Source organism: Schistocerca americana, unplaced genomic scaffold (assembly GCF_021461395.2).
Source record: "Schistocerca americana isolate TAMUIC-IGC-003095 unplaced genomic scaffold, iqSchAmer2.1 HiC_scaffold_713, whole genome shotgun sequence".
Taxonomy (NCBI): domain Eukaryota; kingdom Metazoa; phylum Arthropoda; class Insecta; order Orthoptera; family Acrididae; genus Schistocerca; species Schistocerca americana.
The window spans coordinates 62,501-68,449 of record NW_025726471.1 but is presented as its reverse complement, the minus strand read 5'-3'; the positions used below and the strand labels follow the sequence as shown (position 1 = coordinate 68,449).

The 5,949-nt window shown below is 52.0% G+C and overlaps 1 non-coding gene across 1 annotated transcript in view; it reads left to right on the top strand.

The window, feature by feature from the left end:
- The first annotated feature begins 4,285 nt into the window (after positions 1-4,285).
- LOC124589603 overlaps positions 4,286-5,949 on the top strand; it is a 1,910-nt gene continuing 246 nt past the window's right edge. Inside the window, exon 1 of the ribosomal RNA XR_006976118.1 lies at positions 4,286-5,949. This exon is cut by the window's right edge and continues 246 nt beyond it. This is a non-coding gene — a ribosomal RNA (small subunit ribosomal RNA).

Below are 5,949 nucleotides of genomic sequence, written 5' to 3'. Positions count from 1 at the left end.
TCAGAGCGCCGCCTGTTATGAGCCAAAGGTGCACCCTGACGTGGCAAATCAGATGATGCCGCAGTCATTTACTTACGATAATCACAATCAACAAACCAGCCCCCCCCCCCCCCGAAAACACCTTTCCTTACAACAATGTGTGCCTTAACCTAACCCGTATTGTGCCTTAACCTAACCCGTATTGTGCCTTAACCTAACCCGTATTGTGCCTTAACCTAACCCATATTGCGCCTTAACCTAACCCATATTGCGCCTTAACCTAACCCATATTGCGCCTTAACCTAACCCATATTGCGCCTTAACCTAACCCATATTGTGCCTTAACCTAACCTATATTGTACCTTAACCTAACCCATATTGTACCTTAACCTAACCCATATTGTACCTTAACCTAACCTATATTGTACCTTAACCTAACCTATATTGTACCTTAACCTAACCTATATTGGGCCTTAACCTAACCTATATTGGGCCTTAACCTAACCTATATTGGGCCTTAACCTAACCTATATTGGGCCTTAACCTAACCTATATTGGGCCTTAACGTAACCCACGTTGCGCCTTAACCTAACCTATATTGTACCTTAACCTAACCCATATTGTACCTTAACCTAACCCATATTGTACCTTAACCTAACCTATATTGGGCCTTAACCTAACCTATATTGGGCCTTAACCTAACCTATATTGGGCCTTAACCTAACCTATATTGGGCCTTAACGTAACCCACGTTGCGCCTTAACGTAACCCACGTTGCGCCTTAACGTAACCCACGTTGCGCCTTAACGTAACCCACGTTGCGCCTTAACGTAACCCACGTTGCGCCTTAACCTAACCCATATTGCGCCTTAACCTAACCCATATTGCGCCTTAACCTAACCCATATTGCGCCTTAACCTAACCCATATTGTACCTTAACCTAACCTATATTGTACCTTAACCTAACCTATATTGTACCTTAACCTAACCTATATTGGGCCTTAACCTAACCTATATTGGGCCTTAACCTAACCTATATTGGGCCTTAACCTAACCTATATTGGGCCTTAACCTAACCTATATTGGGCCTTAACGTAACCCACGTTGCGCCTTAACGTAACCCACGTTGCGCCTTAACGTAACCCACGTTGCGCCTTAACGTAACCCACGTTGCGCCTTAACGTAACCCACGTTGCGCCTTAACGTAACCCACGTTGCGCCTTAACCTAACCCATATTGCGCCTTAACCTAACCCATATTGCGCCTTACCCTAACCCATATTGCGCCTTAACCTAACCCATATTGTGCCTTAACCTAACCTATATTGTACCTTAACCTAACCCATATTGTACCTTAACCTAACCTATATTGTACCTTAACCTAACCTATATTGTACCTTAACCTAACCTATATTGTACCTTAACCTAACCCATATTGCGCCTTAACCTAACCCATATTGCGCCTTAACCTAACCCATATTGCGCCTTAACCTAACCCATATTGCGCCTTAACCTAACCCATATTGCGCCTTAACCTAACCCATATTGCGCCTTAACCTAACCCATATTGCGCCTTAACCTAACCCATATTGCGCCTTAACCTAACCCATATTGCGCCTTAACCTAACCCATATTGTACCTTAACCTAACCCATATTGTACCTTAACCTAACCTATATTGTACCTTAACCTAACCTATATTGTACCTTAACCTAACCTATATTGTACCTTAACCTAACCTATATTGGGCCTTAACCTAACCTATATTGGGCCTTAACCTAACCTATATTGGGCCTTAACCTAACCTATATTGGGCCTTAACCTAACCTATATTGGGCCTTAACGTAACCCACGTTGCGCCTTAACGTAACCCACGTTGCGCCTTAACGTAACCCACGTTGCGCCTTAACGTAACCCACGTTGCGCCTTAACGTAACCCACGTTGCGCCTTAACGTAACCCACGTTGCGCCTTAACGTAACCCACGTTGCGCCTTAACGTAACCCACGTTGCGCCTTAACCCAACACACGTTGCGCCTTAACCCAACACACGTTGGGCCTTAACCCAACACACGTTGGGCCTTAACCCAACACACGTTGGGCCTTAACCCAACACACGTTGGGCCTTAACCCAACACACGTTGGGCCTTAACCCAACACACGTTGGGCCTTAACCCAACACACGTTGGGCCTTAACCCAACACACGTTGGGCCTTAACCCAACACACGTTGGGCCTTAACCCAACACACGTTGGGCCTTAACCCAACACACGTTGGGCCTTAACCCAACACACGTTGGGCCTTAACCCAACACACGTTGGGCCTTAACCCAACACACGTTGGGCCTTAACCCAACACACGTTGGGCCTTAACCCAACACACGTTGGGCCTTAACCCAACACACGTTGGGCCTTAACCCAACACACGTTGGGCCTTAACCCAACACACGTTGGGCCTTAACCCAACACACGTTGGGCCTTAACCCAACACACGTTGGGCCTTAACCCAACACACGTTGGGCCTTAACCCAACACACGTTGGGCCTTAACCCAACACACGTTGGGCCTTAACCCAACACACGTTGGGCCTTAACCCAACACACGTTGGGCCTTAACCTGCTCTGTAATTGTCATACGACGCGTTAAATTAGTGTGGTGTTGCCTAACTGCAACCCCCGCAATATAGTTTGCTACTCGCACTGCCTGGTCCCCAGAGTATCGCTTCATGTTAAACACCTTGCAGCTATACACTGTAATGCGGATGGCAGCAGGACGTACATGCTCAATGCCCTTCGCAGTTGTTCATTGGCATTTGCATGGCGAAGCACAGCCTACGTTGTGGTACGGCGTGTGTCAACTGTCCGCTGATGTTGTACGTCCAAATCACACACTGTACTGCACATTGGTCCTCATGTACTGAATGATACATCGTGGTACATGTGTGACCGTACCACGACTGCGCCAACAACGGCGAACCATACGGTCCAAATATTGTGCACTCAGCTACGTGTCGTCTCCCTATAAGAGCTGGATTGCAGTATGGTATGCCGTGGATGGCGATCAGCATGAGCCGTCTGTTGATGTAGTGGCGCGTGTTGTCAGACGTAGTCGTCTCTTCTCACACACCGTGATAGCATGGTGCACTGCGTTCCACATCTGCGACATGCGACAGAGGCCGGTTGACAGTCGTTCGCGCAATGGACATCGCATACGTACGGGGGCCACCTTCCACGTGTTCGCGAAGCGTGCACATGTTGTTGCGTGTATGTGGGCAGACATAGTGTGTCGTGACACCTGACACAGGCATGCAACAATCGTTGAATTTGCAAATGGCGATGGACGTCTACGTTTGCTGGTGACGTTACGCAAATGAACAACTGGTAAACGGTTGTGGTGCGGTTGTTCTCGCTAGAGGTGAATCAGTGATGGCGACGATCGGTTGAGCTACCAACCGGTTGTTTCAGCGATACCCACCATGCCCACGAACGTGAATGGCATGTGGGTGTGAAGCGATACGCGGCGGTGGCTGGGTGGGACCGTCCCCGGCCGGTGAGGGGGGGCCTCCCGGCGTGCTGGCCGCGCGGTGCGTGGGCGCACGCGCTACAGCCGGCTGGTGGGGGCGGCCAGTGGCAGGCGCGCCGGCCGACGGAGGCGGCAGGCGGCGCAGCTGCGCGCCGGCGCACCCTGCACGCGGCGCCGTGCGGCCAAAGTAGGTCCTCGCGGGCCCGGTGCGAAGCGCGGTGGACATCTGCAGTGTGCTGGTCCGATTGAGGACTGTGTGCGCTGAGGATGCGCCGCCGCCCGGCGCTCGGCGCCGCGACGCCGTCTGCTGCTCGGTCGCCTCTGCGGTTCTCGCAGGTGGTTTGTATCGCAGCTGTGCGGACGTGTTGGCGCGTGCGCTGTGCTGGGAGAGTTCGCTTCGGCACCCAAGTGGGGCTTTTGTCCTTCTGTGGCGCTGGCGTTGGAGCTGCCGGCCACCGTAGGTGGCGCGTGTTGTCTCCCGCCGGCAATGCCACGACAGCACGCTCCCGGGCCTCTGTCGGCAGCGGCAAGCTCAGTTGGGAGCACGGGTGGTCGCACCTAAAGCGTCTACTCGCCAAACTCCGGGCGATTGCGCCTCTCTCGAACCCGACCAAGTACTTAGGACGGCGCTGCGCGCCGCCGGGACCTGAGAGGGTTTCGAGGTGTATTGTGCAGGGGAGCTCAGCCTCCTCCTGTTTGCAGAATAATTGAGCGGACGCTTGCGTGTTCGCGCGGGCCCCCGGGACACACTCCCGGGCGGCCGGCTGCTCAGCTCTAGTTGACGCAGCTCCCTGGTTGATCCTGCCAGTAGTCATATGCTTGTCTCAAAGATTAAGCCATGCATGTCTCAGTACAAGCCGCATTAAGGTGAAACCGCGAATGGCTCATTAAATCAGTTATGGTTCCTTAGATCGTACCCACGTTACTTGGATAACTGTGGTAATTCTAGAGCTAATACATGCAAACAGAGTCCCGACCAGAGATGGAAGGGACGCTTTTATTAGATCAAAACCAATCGGTCGGCTCGTCCGGTCCGTTTGCCTTGGTGACTCTGAATAACTTTGGGCTGATCGCACGGTCCTCGTACCGGCGACGCATCTTTCAAATGTCTGCCTTATCAACTGTCGATGGTAGGTTCTGCGCCTACCATGGTTGTAACGGGTAACGGGGAATCAGGGTTCGATTCCGGAGAGGGAGCCTGAGAAACGGCTACCACATCCAAGGAAGGCAGCAGGCGCGCAAATTACCCACTCCCGGCACGGGGAGGTAGTGACGAAAAATAACGATACGGGACTCATCCGAGGCCCCGTAATCGGAATGAGTACACTTTAAATCCTTTAACGAGTATCTATTGGAGGGCAAGTCTGGTGCCAGCAGCCGCGGTAATTCCAGCTCCAATAGCGTATATTAAAGTTGTTGCGGTTAAAAAGCTCGTAGTTGGATTTGTGTCCCACGCTGTTGGTTCACCGCCCGTCGGTGTTTAACTGGCATGTATCGTGGGACGTCCTGCCGGTGGGGCGAGCTGAAGGCGTGCGACGCGCCTCGTGCGTGCTCGTGCGTCCCGAGGCGGACCCCGTTGCAATCCTACCAGGGTGCTCTTGAGTGAGTGTCTCGGTGGGCCGGCACGTTTACTTTGAACAAATTAGAGTGCTTAAAGCAGGCAAGCCCGCCTGAATACTGTGTGCATGGAATAATGGAATAGGACCTCGGTTCTATTTTGTTGGTTTTCGGAACCCGAGGTAATGATTAATAGGGACAGGCGGGGGCATTCGTATTGCGACGTTAGAGGTGAAATTCTTGGATCGTCGCAAGACGAACAGAAGCGAAAGCATTTGCCAAGTATGTTTTCATTAATCAAGAACGAAAGTTAGAGGTTCGAAGGCGATCAGATACCGCCCTAGTTCTAACCATAAACGATGCCAGCCAGCGATCCGCCGCAGTTCCTCCGATGACTCGGCGGGCAGCCTCCGGGAAACCAAAGCTTTTGGGTTCCGGGGGAAGTATGGTTGCAAAGCTGAAACTTAAAGGAATTGACGGAAGGGCACCACCAGGAGTGGAGCCTGCGGCTTAATTTGACTCAACACGGGAAACCTCACCAGGCCCGGACACCGGAAGGATTGACAGATTGATAGCTCTTTCTTGATTCGGTGGGTGGTGGTGCATGGCCGTTCTTAGTTGGTGGAGCGATTTGTCTGGTTAATTCCGATAACGAACGAGACTCTAGCCTGCTAACTAGTCGCGTGACATCCTTCGTGCTGTCAGCGATTACTTTTCTTCTTAGAGGGACAGGCGGCTTCTAGCCGCACGAGATTGAGCAATAACAGGTCTGTGATGCCCTTAGATGTTCTGGGCCGCACGCGCGCTACACTGAAGGAATCAGCGTGTCTTCCTAGGCCGAAAGGTCGGGGTAACCCGCTGAACCTCCTTCGTGCTAGGGATTGGGGCTTGCAAT